At 36.7% G+C, this 15,653-nt stretch overlaps 1 pseudogene across 10 annotated transcripts in view; it reads right to left on the reverse strand.

The window, feature by feature from the left end:
• The window catches only part of LOC115032127 (disks large homolog 2 pseudogene), a 195,704-nt pseudogene that overhangs the window by 80,991 nt on the left and 99,060 nt on the right, over positions 1 to 15,653 (reverse strand). For 9 of the 10 annotated variants that reach the window (XR_015048550.1, XR_015048548.1, XR_015048547.1 and 6 more), the window contains one exon: positions 6,258 to 6,370. The exons of the other annotated variant lie outside the window; for it this stretch is intronic. The product of XR_015048550.1 is annotated as a disks large homolog 2 pseudogene, transcript variant X4 (transcript). The remainder of the gene's footprint in view (positions 1 to 6,257; positions 6,371 to 15,653) is intronic. 10 annotated transcript variants of the gene reach the window in all.

The following is a 15,653-nucleotide window of genomic DNA, read 5'->3' on the forward strand; positions in this document are numbered from 1 at the left end:
TCCCTAAGCACCGATGCATCTCTCCTTTGTAGCTGTTGGAAATGTGGGAAAGATGAACCAGGGAGTTCCTTAACTGCTCATACTACAACACAAGTTTACAGTGGATCATCAGAACTCATAAACCCCAGGGTATGAACCACACCCATTATATTATTGTCTGTAGTTATGTCTGGAGACCCTATTTGCCTGAAGTGGTGCTGGTCAAAATACAAGTCTGTACAAATGGGGCCTCATGAGTCTAAGAAGTTGGATCCAGAGCCTATGTCCTTCAGCTTTGGCCTGGGCAGTAGTTTTACAGAGATTGGTGAGATGTTAATTTCTACTGCACTAAACAGTTGCCTGAATTCCAGTACTAAGTCCTTTGTTTACTTCCCTGTCCCATTTTCTAGTGAATGAAGCCTTTCTCCCTGCTCCGGTTAGAAAAGCAGAGGTATAAACAGTTCCTGAGTCATCTTATTGATGCTAATTCAGAGGCTCCCTTTACAGGCCTTATCCTGCAAATAAGGATCATGGGGCTCTGGGAGGTACTGTTATTCTCCATTTTAGTCCTGATGTGGCTTCCACTTCTAAAGCCCATGTTTTATTCAGTCTTGTTCCTTCAACCTGAAAGTTGTCTCTGCAGCTTGGCAATGGAGATACAACCAACCCAGACAGATCCTTTTCTGTTTTTTTCCAATGATTCTCTTTTCTCTTATGCTAAACCAGCTGCTGTTGGCTTCTCCAGGGCTTATAACAGTTCTTTCATCTATGAATAGCTTTTGTTTTGTTTTGTTTTTATTGATTAAGTTTTTTACTTACATCTGGATGTCAGCTTTCCCTCCCTGCTCCCCTCCAATTCCACCCCTCTAACCTCCTCTTCCCTCCTAATCCACACCTCCTCTCTCCTCCTCAGGGAAGGAGAAGCCTCCCATGGATATCAACCAGCTTTGGCATATCAAGTTTCAGTAAGACTAGGCACATCTATTGAGGTTAGCAAGGCGGCTCAGTTAGGGGAATGGGATCCAAAGGTAGGCAATTGAGTCACGAATCAGCCCCTGTTCTCCTTTTAAGACTTCTAAAGACCCAGCTGTTTAATTGTTGCATATGTGCAGAAGGCCTATGTCAGTCCCATGCATGCTCTCTGGCTGTTCAGTCTCTATGATCCCCTATGGGACAAGGTTAATCAATTCTGAAGGTTTTCTTGGAGTGTCCTTGACCCCTCTGGTTCCTTCAGTCCTTCTTCCTCCTCTACCACAGGATTTCCCAAGTTCCATTTAATGTCTGGGTGTGGGTCTCTGCATCATTTTGTTCAGTTGCTGGGTGATGACAGTTATGCTAGGGTCCTATCTACAAGTATAGTGAGTATCATTGCTAGTGTCAGGCATGGGTTCCCTTATTCTTCTACCATCTTGCACTTACAGAGAATTTTTACTGCAGTGCTACAAGAAGTATTGATATAAGGAGATGATTTGTGTTTTTTGTGTTGACTGCCTGTAATGTTATTAATTCTCCTTTTAATTAACTATAGGAGTTGTATTTTTTCCCTTTAGAATTTTTAGAGCAGGACTTGCTCCTATGAATCACATTGTGTGTATATAAGGCCAGTTAAACTTCTTTTCAATAAAAATTCTTTTTGTCCCCTTTTCTTCATCTAGCTAGAGCAGTAAGAGACTGATAATAGATGGTAGATAGATAGACACTTCTATATGTTATGACTGGTAAATATGAACATGGAGAACACAGTGCATCCTTTCTTTGTACCTACTCTGTAAATTCCACTTAAATTTATATTAACCAAACTATAAGTACAGAGACTCATTCAATGTTTGTAAATATGGAAGAAAAAAATACGAACAAGAAAATTACTATACTATTCTACAGCAGGACATTTCAGATGTTGTGGAGTAATAGGGGATATTTATTAATTTGTGCTATTTAAACCATCACACAATGCTAAGTATTAGCTACCATTACTTAAACTTGGCACTAATTTTTTTTTTAAATTAAGAATTTAAAAATAACCAAGTGCATTTAAAAACTACAGTAGCACATGTGATCTGCTTTAGAGGCGCCACAAATCTGTCCTTATCATTGTTCCTTACTCATCTAAAATTGATTACTTAGGTTATGGCTGTGGTGGTCCAATATCTCGTTTAAGAAATGAAATTCAAAGTACTTGTCATATTCTCCACTGCAATGGTGGCATAAAATATGAAGTAATAAAATGTTTTGCCTCTTCTGTTTATTACAGATGGAGAGGTAGGTGCAAGAATGGCTTACTAAACTCTATTCACCCAAACTGAATTGGCTGGACAGCTTGATCTCTTTCTCACACACATGTACTCACACACACACACACACACACACATACATGCACATACATGCATGCATGCTCACATGCGCACATACACAACAGAGACACTCAATTTTGCTAGGGAATTGGTGTTAAGGTTTTGTGTTTTAGTGTTTATTGTAATCCTAAGTGCTGGCCTCTAAGATTTAGAGTCTGCACATAGACTGAGGAACCCTACCCCAAGTTGATTCTGATTGGTAAATAAAGATGCCAGCAACCAATAGCTGGGGAGTAGAGACTTAGTCTGGATTCAGATTTCCTAGGCTTGGTACCAGGAGGAGGAAGCAGGAGGAAGAAGGAGGAAGAAAGAGGAACCCTTATGAAAGAGTAAGAATGTGCAGATGAGGAGAAAGGAGAGCTGCCATTGGCTAGGGGCCAAGAGAAATATTCCCACAAGGCTAATAGGAGCTAAGAGCATCCCAGAAGAAACATAGCAATAACTTGAGTTATGGATAGGAGGTATCATGGAGGATAGGCATTTGCCCAGATATTTTGCTGTTTAAGGCATATTAATATATACAGCTTCTGGGTGTGTCTTTCATCCACAAACATAAATGGTCAAAGGTGCAAAGAAAAATAATTTAACTACAAATAGGTTGTTTAATTTTGTTATAGAAGTATCCTAATCATTATTAACCTGTTTTGGCACAAATAATTGTAATCATAAATCAGAGTCTTCACACTCAAAAGATAATGACATTATCTTTTTAAGTAACTATATTCTCAGCACCAGAAATATTTACTAGTTTCAAAATGTTGTTTGTTTTTTGCTTGATTGCTTTTAAAGATTTGAGGCTCATGGAAGATGGATGAACAGTCAAGAGTAATTGATCCTCTTCTAGATGACTGAGATCGGTTCCAACATAAAATAAAAATAAAGTTTTAAAAAATCTGATTTAAAGCACAACACTTTACACCTATCAAATCCCTTAAAAACACTAAATCCTTTTGTCCTGCTTATTACATAGCATATGTCTACATATTTAATTATGAACATACTGAAGGATTTACAAATGACTTAAAATCGTTGTATACTAATAATGTATCCATGTATATTATGATTTCCCTAAAGAGACATAATGCTTAAAGTTACTAAGTTTGATGTAGTCAATAGTAAAAGATTTATGATAGTGTGTTGACAACATAAAAGCAAAATTAAGGTGAAAAGTCGTGAAAACTAGAATGAAAGCTCCTGTCGCTTGAGCAATGTCTAGAAATTTACTCTTGTATGTGATTAAGGTTGCCAGATTATAAAAAGTGCACGCAGAATTCTAAATAATTGATTTTTAAAAACCTCATTTGAAGCTTTTGTTCAGAGTAAGGTGTTTGTGTCTTGACAGAAAAGAGACTAATTATTTTAAAATATCACATTGAAGACACAGGCCTACATTGAGATCAGGGTGAATAAAGATAAATTCTTATCTTACATCTCATTAAAGAGATAAAATTATTATGGTAGCTAGGATTCATGAGTCCTCATCTCTCAAGCTTAGAAAATTAACCATTTTATGCATAAAAAGGAATTAATAAGGCTGAGATGATGCATGGTGCACCCTTTAGTTATAAAGCATGGAAGGCAAAGGTAGATGGATCTCTGCAATTTCACAGCTAGTCTCAAAAATAAAAAAAAATAAAATAAAATAAAAATAAAATGGAACAAATTGGAGCATCATGGTAAGGTGTTTATTATTTGAACATTAATTTCCTTGTTTTAAAACTTTATACTGTTTTCAAAATACTCAATTTGATAGTTTAGAATCATTATAATATATAGTGTAAATATACTCCTTGCTTCAATTCTCTTAGGCTTAACCCCAGTGACACTTAACATATTGAAGAATATAAAAGATACCACAGTATTGGTTCTTCTAATGCTGCATGAACAGTTTTTCTTGTCATTAAAATTACTTTGTGCTACTTAATTCACTTGTCAGAATTGACAAACAATAAAAGTAGGTTTCATATTTTAAATCATGCTAGCCTTAGGTAAAATAGTCTACACTTTCTCATTTTCCAGTATAAAAGGTTACTGCTAATGTGGCAATCAATTTCAAAAGTCACTTTCCTGATATTTTAGTTATTAGAGGAAAGCATGCATAAAGTAATATGGATGCTAAGTAAATCTATGTATCAAGGGATATGTCACCTTTAAGTATGAGTATTAATAAAACATGCAAGCTTTAAGAAGAAATTTTTATATAAGTTCTCAGCAGTGCATTGACAGGCAATTATATATTTTTTTAATGAGTTCAGACAGAAATTATATGAAGAACCAATTGCCAATTGGTAGCATAATAATTCTGTGAAAGAAATTCTGCTGGCATTTAGGTAAACATCATTTGTTATAAAATGGAACATCACACCAGATTCTCTCTGGAGAGGTCAGTAGAGAGATCCTGGCTAATCACAATGGATGCTAATTAACTTGAAATATTCCCTCTGGCCACCGATGTATGGTTTTCCGTGTTATGTTTAGAAGTGAAAGTTTTAGTTTCTCTCAAATCAAATCAAACCAGAGAATACAACATGCCTTTTCAATGCTTAGATTAGTAGAGAAGGAATACTTTTTAATGAACAGGGAGGGATCTCTACACAGGATCAAATGAGAAGCTGGCAACAAAGAGTAATTATATCATATCAATGAAGGTATTGATTTTTATAAAATCATAGAATAGCTCTAAGAAGGTTATAAATGGGATACACTTTTGATTTCTACTGCAATGAAGTAATAGAAAGCAGTAGGTTCACTCTGTTGGGCTGCGTCTCTGCTTTATGAGTCTACATCCATGTTTATATACCATTAGACAATAAACACCTTGCATCTAATTAGGATCAGGGAGTGAGCCAGGATGCATGCAACAATTACCTAGGCAGAGTCTGTTATCTTCCAAATGGCAAGACTCATGAACCTCATACAGGAACATCAAGAGCTTACAGTTTACTGTTAGAACATAACTCTAGAGTCCTGACAGTTTGGAGTTACTGTTAGAATCTCAGACAATAACACAATTTTCATTGCTCTCCCTCCACTATGGGGCTAAATATGAATGACTCTCAATGTATCTCAGTTGTGTGGCACAAGGAATCTGTTTATTTGTAGTCCTCTATGATATGCAATTGTAGACATGGGTAAACTGTGATAAATTTATCAGACTGTAGAATTTGAGGGAATAGAAAAATCTGTTATACTTGTGTATGTTTGTAAAGTTCTCAATTCTTGACTACAACTGTGTGTGTGTGTGTGTGTGTGTGTGTGTGGTTTTCTTGAAAAAAAATCCTAAGTTATTTGGTGATAATTACAAATATGCCTTTATATTAGACATTTTTAGACATTTATTAGGCATTTATTAGATGTTAGTATCTGTGTCCCAAGTGGAATGTTTAGTATAGCACATGATAATTCAAAGTTATTATTATTATTGTCTTTAAAACTCAATACCACATAGATTATATTATCTTAATTAGGGCTATTATCTGCAAAATATAGGGTAGACCTTAAAGAATGAAATACATATATGATATTCTGATACTCTGTGTTTATGTGACTGCTTTCACTGTGGAACATGCCATTTGAGCATAAATTTCTTTTTCCTGACCATGGTATATCATGTTTACCCACAGAATAAAGTATTTCATATTTTTTTTTGGAGCGAGAAGTATACTAGTCATCAATAATGATATGCAATCCTCACTTAATACTTGGATAAAGCTGAGGCAATCTCACTGGATGGTTATATCTTCAGGACAAACTTTTACTTTCTTTGTTGTTCATTCATCAATAATTCCGCATGATATACTGGACATTTATCTAGCATAAAGTCAAAATTTGAATCCCTTTGTACTTATCCCATATAGTTTATATTTTTGCTGATTTATTCTCTTAAAGAAGAAAATCAATCTGAGCTGATTTCACAGATCAACTCACAATCCTGGGGCAGCTTCCATCTCAGCTCACTTCTTCCTCTCTGCAGTCACCTTGTGAGCTGAGTTGTTTTCAGTTAGCCTCATGTCCATGCGATTCGGAATTCATAAAAATACCTGAAAGAATTTACACACAGAATCTAGCTTTATCTTTGTAAGTCTCACACTTACAAATAGAAGTTATCCTAAACAAACTTGGGCTTGGTACAGTTTATCTAATTTTGCAAAACAGTGATTTCATCTGATAGGCTGAAATTAGAAGAAAAATGCAAATTTTACCTTTTATACTTCACATTTCCATCTTATTTGGACTCTGCCTGACTTCAGGAATATCCCAACCCTTTTTGTGTACTATTATTTGTGTTAGACTTTGGTGTTAACTTTCAGTGTTATCTGTAGATAAGAAGCAACCTAAGAATATATTCAAAGAAATCATTAAGTAAATGCTTTAGCATCACGCCTTTTCAGTCTGTCTTCAAAAATCATTAATTTGGAACTATGGATATAGTTCAGTTGTATGCATTTGCTGATCATGTGCAAAACTCTGAATTTTATTCCAAACATTCTCATATATGTATGTGTGTCTATGTGTGTGTACATACATATGATATATACATGTATGTATTTTTATGTGATAGTTAGGTGATAGATAACAAAGGGATTTGAATGATAGATTATTAAAAGCACTTGATCAATTTTATTTGTGTGTATGTGCTTATGTGTCTGTGTGAAGAGAAAAAGACATATAGATACATAGATAATGGATATATTTATAGATGATATTCAGATAGACGATAGATTGAAAGGTTAGTAGATAAGTATATGGATAATCACTTAGATAAGAATAGACAATAGGCATATAGATGATAGATAGATAGATAGATAGATAGATAGATAGATAGATAGATAGATAGATAGATAGATAGATAGATGGATAGATGGATGGATAGATGGATAGATGGATAAGACAGACAAACAGACAGATAGACAGGTTTTACAACCAGGAAACTAAGTAATATATTAGCCTCCTATCATCTTTCATAGAAATAAGATTTTTTTTCTAGTTTTTTGAAAGAGGGTTTCTCTATGTAGCCCTGACTGTCCTGGAACTCATTCTGTTGACCAGGCTGGCCTTGAACTCAGAAATCCGCCTGCCTCTGCCTCTGCCTCCCAGGTGTTGGGATTAAAGGCGTGCACCACCACCTCCCGGCAGAAATAAGATCTTTGATGTGTGTGGGTTATGATGAAATGCTTGCTTAGTATACTTTTCAGGTTCTTAAAAGTTATATGGGATGGCAGATTTCTGATGCATGACAAAAACCAAAAGGAAAAGCTTAGAATCTCATCTTTCCATGCTATGTGTTTCCTTTGTCACTTGAGCCATTGGATCACCCTGTTTCTGCTCAACTCTGCCACTAAATTTGGCCATCACCTACTTTAAATTTTTCTATAATAAGGTGAATTTACCTTAAATAACACTGTTCTCTTTACCTCCCTTGAAAATTAAGAATACTGAGTAACTAAGGCATTCACAGGACACAGAGGCACAATGGTCAGCAGATCATTAACCATTAGATCCCATAGATTCCATTTATAGATGGCCAAGTCTCCAGTCAACAATTCTTTCCTTATCCAAGACCTATCTTTCCTCCATGCCTAAGGATGCTACCAACTAGAGACATAGGTTGAACAAAGGGGAGCATATCTAGATGCAAATCTGCTAGGTCATTTTAATAAGATTCTTGATTAACATTTAGTCGTACTTTAAAATCTATCCTTACTTTGCTTGGTCCTTTTAAAGCATCCAGCTAATGGGCTTGCTTTCTGTAAGGGTTTGTTTAACTACAGAAATCATAGAACATACATGTGCATGCATGTGCAAATATTTGTGTGTATTTGTACATACTAAAGTCTAGGTATAAAGTGTCACTGTTTGGTGTATGGGTCAAGTACAGACCAGCTACTGCTCACATAGACAGCTTATTTAGATGGCAACACATAACCTTAGTTGTAGTCAGTCTTTTTGATGATTCCTCATGACACTGCTTTCATGATCAAAATGACAAAGGCTGTAAGGAAGCATCAAGCATTACTCTGCTTGAACTATTAGTTTAAAAGCCTCTACCATGGTTGCCTCATCTCAGAATCAGCTAGCTTAAGGAATCAACCTGATGGTCAGATCTATTACATGAAGGAATTGCCAATGGTCCACCTCGCAGAGAAACACCACTCAGCCTATGCTACATATCTGAGACCTCAGGAGCAGCCCTGGTTGCTTTTGCCTTTTACCTTTCCCTCCTACATTACCTCATACTTTCCCAGAACTCTAATTACCATCTCTATGCTAATGACTACCAAAATTATACCAGCAACCCACTTCTCTCCCCCGAGTTCCAAACTGGAACTTCCAACAGCCTAATTTACATCTACTTTGAATGTCTCACTGGTATCTCAAATTCAACATGTCAAAAATCAAACTCTTAATTCTTGCCTTCCTCTCCACACAGCTCATTTCCTCAACTTCTCAATCCATTTGTTCAACAAAGACTTTAAACCTGTCTTCTTCATATTTAAAATCTTTGAAACCTTTAGGGAAGAGAAGAGTTACAATCAACTGTAAAACTAGTTTAAACACTAACCAGGTCCCCAGGGAGCTCCCAAAGATGAACCCATCAACTGAAGAGCACATATGGGCTAGCCCAAGGCACTAGGCATATATAAAGCAGAGGGCTGACTTCCTTGTCTGGCCCCAGTGGGAGACGATGAGCCTATAGATATATAGACCACAGGTACCAAAATATCAAAATAATTTACTAAATGGTATGCAAGAGGTAAATATATACAGGTAAATAAAATTTCTAAGATTTCTTCCAAAAGCTTCCAGAATTAAAGAGGAGAACTGAAAATTGTACCTTGTACTTGCTCTCTCTCTCTCTCTCTCTCTCTTCCCATATATATATATATATATATATATATATATATATATATATATATATGAATGCTTCAGAAAAATAAATTATTAGAAACTCTTTTAGAACATGTCAATAGTGATCTAGCAACAAAAACAAAACCAAGAAAAAATGGGTATAAAGTCATGGGTAACTTATATCGACATTTCTAAGATGCTAATAAGTGTAAATATACATTTTTTTCCTTCTAAATTTATGAGATGTGGTCTCATGAACTTCAGGACAGAATCAAGCTTCCTGTGAATTTGAACTCTTAGCCCTCCTGTCCTCACATTCCAATTGCTGCTGGGATTAATGGTATATACTGCCAGGCTTGGCATATATTTGTTTTATTTATATAAAAGACACATAAAAGTACTGACCAATAGGAAAATGCAAAATGAAACCACAGTGAAATTCGACAACTAACTCACAGGAATTACAAAATCCTAAACAAACAAACAAAAACAGTAATTGTCACAGTATGTGCTAGCAATGATGTAGAACAGTGAACACGCCTTTATCTTTGCTGTCTAAGGGTTTCTATTCCTATTCTACTCTTTCATATCATAGTCTGCCACCAAAGGCTGTCAGTGAAGGAACTAACTTAGGCAGGAACCTGTAGCCAAGAACTGAAGCAGAGACCATGGAGAAGTTCTGCTTCTTGGCTTCCACCTTGTGGTTTCCTCATACTGCTTTCTTACACAGCACAGAACCACCTGCCCAAGGGCAACAATACCCACAGTGAGCTGTGTCTTCCCACAGGAATTTCAATAAAGAAAATATTCCTACAGGCTTATCTTCATGCCAATCTGTTGGGGCTTTTTCCACAATTGTGATTTTCTCATCCTAAATGACTCCACCCTGTGCCAAGGTGATAGAGGATTTACCAGAACAATTGTACCCTTGAAAATATGACAGAAAATACATCACTATTCAAATAAAACCTCTCTTTTCATCTGTGTCTAAAACCACAAGTTAATATTATTATCAAACATTTAACATTGGAACTACTTTATTTACAACACAGAACAATGGAATTTATTTATTTATTTATTTATTTATTTATTTATTTATTTATTTATTTATTTATACAACATGACTGCAGTTTCACTTCCTCTTCTCTTCCTAGGCCCTATCTCTACCTCCTCTCTTCCTCACCCATCTACTTCTCCTCTGTTTCTCTTCAGAAAGGGGCAGGCCTCCTATGGATATCAACCAGCCATGGCATATCAAGTTACAGGAACCCTAAGCCCCTCCTCTCTTCTTAAGGCAAGGTAAGGCAACCCAGTAGGAGGAAATGGTTCCCAAAGGCAGGCAACACAGTCAGAGATAGCTTCTGCTCCCACTGTTGGGAGTCATACAAGAAGACCAAGCTACACAACTGTCACATATGAGCAGAGGACCTAGGTCACTCTCATGCAAGCTCCTCCATTGTCAATTCAGGCTCTGTGAGTGCCTATGGTTTCAGGTCAGTCTATTCTGTAGGTTTTCTTATGGTATCCTTGACTTCTCTGGCTCCTACAATCCTTCCTCACTCTCTTCCAGAGGATTTTCCTATTTCTACCTAATGTTTGTCTGTGGGTCTCTGCAATTGTTTCCATCAGTTGCTGGGGGAAAGCTCTCTGATGACAACTTGGCTAGGCAACAATCTATGAGTACAGCAGCACATCATTAGGAATCATTTCACTGAGTTATTTGTATTCATTTTTTTTTTGCCATTCATTTTTGGTTCTCTCTGAGCTATCCAGACTCTGGTTTCTGACCCTCCAGGCAGTGTCAGGGGTAAGCTCTTTATCATGGCTTTGGTCTCAAGCTGGACAAACCATTGTTTGGCCATTCCCATAATTTCTGCAATATTTTTACCCCAGCATAAATTGTAGCGAGGACAAATTATAGGTTGGGGTTTTATTGCCTGGGTTGGTGTCACAATCCGCCAACCCCAAAGTTTTCCATGGTAATAGACAGCTGATTCAGAGTCTGTGTACCCCACTGCTAGGAGTCTTAGCTAGGGTATTCTCATAGATTCCTGGGAGTAATCTTTGCATTAGGTTTCTAGCTCATCCCAGAGATGTTCCCCAAATGCACTTGTCTCTCCCAGTACTCCCTCTGTCCTTCCCTCACCTGGTTTTAAAAGTCCCAGTCTTTAAATTTTCTGATACTTAAAAGTTCAGTTTCTTTAAAATATTCAGTCTCTCTAAATGTTCAAAATCCCTATAAAGTATGGAAAATTTCATGACTGTAGGTTCTTGTAACATTAAAAAAAAAATTGTTATTCTAAGAGAGGAGAATCAGGGCATGGTCATTATATATGTGCAACAGTGTAAAACACTTGGAGTCAGATAACCAGTGTTCACTCATCATCTGGACTCCAAAGGGCCTGGACCACTTTTCTAGCTCTGCTCTTTGCAGCATATGCAACTTGTTTCCCAGGCTCTGGCTGGGTCTAATTTATACCTGCCACTGTCCATGGTTGTCATCTGACTGTATTGGAGTCTCTAAAATGCTAGAATATCAAGTGTAATTGGATTGTACCTTCACCAATAACCCCATCTGAACTTTTCCTCTGGGACTCAGGCCACACCTCATGGTACCAAACCTCAACTTTTGTCCATGGTTCATTGAATCCTGAAGCTTCTACAAAAATTGAAGATCCAACTTCACTACTGACCTCTTCTGGTTTTTCATGGTGTTCAGTATCAGCTGCTGCTCTCCGTGACCTGTTCAGGCTTCTACAGCCAATATCATCAGGGAGACTTTTACATGTTACCAAGTTAGGCTGCCAATAGCGCCATTCATTGCCCTTTCTGGCCATAGCTTCTGCGTGTTGATTCTGAGGAAACACTTTCTTGAATATTTCACCTCAATGATGCTGGTCTCTTCTTAATCCTAGATAATTCTCCCTTCTCCAGTTACCCAGCATTGATTATTCCAGTAAAGCTAAGGTTTCATACTCATGTATCTTAATGAAAATATTGAACAGCTCTAACAGAGTCTTCAAGAGACTCAATCTTCCCCCCCTGAAATGCCACAAGCCATTATCTACAATCTTCCTGAAAATTTTATTTTCCAGTCTCACACAAAAACGACCACTGATTTCTTAGCACATAAGGGCTTTCCCTGTCCCAGTTTAAATCCCACCATGATCTTCCCAAAAATACATAATCAGGTCTGTCAGAAAAATACCATACTCCTTGGCCAACTTCTGCATTAGGGTTTCTATTGTGTTAAAAATTATGAACACAAGAAACTTGAGTAGATGTGAAGAGTGTATTTTACCTTATAGCTTGTAGATCACCATCCAGGGAAGTCATGGTAGGAACTCAGGGCATGAAACTGGAAGTAGGAACTGATGTAGAGACCATGGAGGCATGGTACTTACTGGCTTCCTTCTTTGGCTTGCTCAGTCTGCTTTATTAAACAATCTGCCCAGAGTGAGCTGGCCATTCCCATGTGAATCACCAATTAAGAGAAAATGCCTCACAGGTTTGGCTATAGATAAATCTGTTGAAAGAATCTTTTCAATTGAGATTTCCCCTTCCCAAATGATTCTAGATTGTGTGGAGATAACAACAACAACAGCAACAACAACAACAACAAACAGGCTAGCTTGTTTTAATATATATCATAAAAAGTCTGTGGGGGAGTGTTAGTAATAATGAAAGAAAAATAAGGAAGTCAATTTGAGATGGGGGGCACATCATAGGACTTGGATGTTCAAGGGATGAGTGAAAGAAAGGAAAGGAGTAAGGTGATATGAGAAATTTAATCTAAAAATATATTTTAAAAGAATTCTATTGCTTCTTATTTGGGGAATATTTTTATAAAATAAAACTTACTTTTTTAACTTATTCACTTTATATCATGCCCACTGCCCCTTTCCTCTGAGCAGGAGGTGACCCACCTAGGTATCCCCTGCACCCTGGCACTTCAAATCTCTGCAAGGCTAGACATTTTCTCTCCCACTGAAGCCAGACAAGGTAGCAGAGATGGTAGGACATATCCCAAATACAAGCTACAACTTTTGGGATAGCCCCGTTCCAGTTGGTTGGGCCCCACATCTGCACATCTGCTACATAAGAGCAAGGAGGCCTAGTTCTAGCCTTTGGTTGCTGGTTCAGATGCTGACAGCCCCGAGGGTCCAGGTGAGTTGACTCTGTTGGTCTTCCTGTGGAGTTCCTGTCCTTTAGAATTCAATCTCATATATTTTGTGTGTATCTCAGGCACAGTATTTCCCCAAATGGTAGGAAAGCATATGTCTACAGAGTCTTATACACATGTGTTAACAGTAACCTTGTGAGAAACAGACAAAATTGTATTCAGTTCAAATGTCCATCAGCTAAGTGTCTGCAGTAGGGAATATTACTTTGTGTCTGAAAGTTTTGGGCGTTTATCAAGGTAAAATGTTTTCTTTAGGACTTTAGACCATAGGTCCTAATGCTGGCCTATATTGTGAAATATCTCTCTCTCTGTCTCTCTCTGTCTCTCTCTGTCTCTCTCTGTCTCTCTCTGTCTCTCTCTGTCTCTCTCTGTCTCTCTCTCTCTCTCTCTCTCTGTGTGTGTGTTTAATAATTTGGTCATGCCTGAGAAGTGAGGAATTTTCAATTTGTCTTTACCTATAACTTCAGCCTATAATAATTTTAAAAATTACATAAGAAGCATAAGCCAAGAATCCAAATGTAGTGATTCTGTTCCTAGAATTGGAAGATGAGATCTTTTCTTTGGAGGTAAGTTCTTTTCCTGCTACTAGGGGTCTGGGCTCATGGAGTAGGCCACTTCACTCCCAGAGTGGTATTTCCTGTAGAAATTCTGATTCCCAGAGCTCTGATGACTGTGTGACCACATGATTCCTCTAACACAGTGGTTCTCACTCTTCCTAATACTGCGACCCTTTAATACAGTTCCAAATATTGTGGTGATTCCCCCAACCATAAAATTATTTTCATTGTTACTATACCACTGTGATTGTGCTAATGTTATGAATCATAATATAAACATCTGATATGCAGGATTTATGATATGTGACCCCTGTGAGAAGGTCACTGGATTATAAGGGCACATGACCCACAAGTTGAGAACTGATGCTCTAAAAGGAGTTTGGGGCTTGGATAACTATATGAGAAAGCAGTACTTTGTAATCTGAGACCATCCTCAGGGTAAGGTGAAGGAACCTCTGTTACAAGAATTCCAGAGAAAAGAGCATTCAGAAAGAGACAGGAAAGGCAATGCCAGTAAATGTTGTAGCAGCAAGCCTTCAAGTTCACATTAGTGATCGCTTCGAGTCTTACCACTAGAAGGATGTACTTCCTTAATTACCAGTAGATGTTGGATTTTATGCAAATAACAAAAAACTAAATGGTTAAAAGAAATCTTCTTTGCTAGTTTTAAAACAATATAGATTAGTAAGTTGACTGGTGCTAGCAGACTTTTCAGGTAAAGAGTGCTGTAGGTTTGTGAAGAAACAAATTTAGGGATAGTAACAGGGTCCATATTATCTCATATATATATATATATATATATATATATATATATATATATATATATATATATATATATATATATATCAATAATGGAAAAGAAACAATACAGTTAGCAAAAAGCACATTATATATCTATCTCTATTCCTATCCTTATCCCTATCTCTATCTATCAGAAAGAGATGAGATATTTATTGATTTTATGTGCCATAGTGAAAGAACTTATTAGTGGTATTCAAGACAATTTGTTGGTAAGGAAAGAGCAAATGAGGGGAGGAAACAGAACAAACGTTTATATATGTGTGTGTGTGTGTGTGTGTGTGCATATTAGCATGTATGCTTTTATACACTAGTGTATAGTTTTTCCATTGTTAAAGATCACTCTCAGGTCATGCTAGACTCTCCAACTGAAGTACATATCTGTCATTTCTGAGACAATTTATCACTGTTCAGCTTACATGAGACTCTTAACTTAGCAGCTGAGGCTGGCTTTGAACCCATGATCCACTAACTTTTGCCCAGATAAATCTATGCTATATTTTTTTATTATAGCACTGTAATATAGAGTTACCAAACTCATATTCTTTATATAAATGAAATAATTTTACCTTTGTATGCAAAAACCTGAAACTTAAAAAGTAGTTTTTATTTATTTCATATACTTACAGGGAATCATGTAAAAGAAAACAAAAGTTGAGTTGTATTTTAATTAGAATTATATTATGGAAATAAGAATTAAAGATAATTTGAATCACCTTCTTATTTTGACCTTTGTCATTAACAAAAATCTTAAGCCATTAGGACAGTAGCAGAGACATCTTTGTAGAGTAGCAAATAACCTGGATGCTACATGATATGGAAATTGGGATAGGTACCCTTTGAAATGGTAAACAGAAAAGGACAGATTTTTTTTATAAGAAAACTCATTCTTCTTAAATAGGATGTCAGTGTACTATGGGGAAACAACAACGAAAG

The sequence above is a fragment of the Mus caroli genome, unplaced genomic scaffold (genome assembly GCF_978045245.1).
Source record: "Mus caroli unplaced genomic scaffold, Mus_caroli_1 scaffold_9, whole genome shotgun sequence".
Classification (NCBI taxonomy): Eukaryota; Metazoa; Chordata; class Mammalia; order Rodentia; family Muridae; genus Mus; species Mus caroli.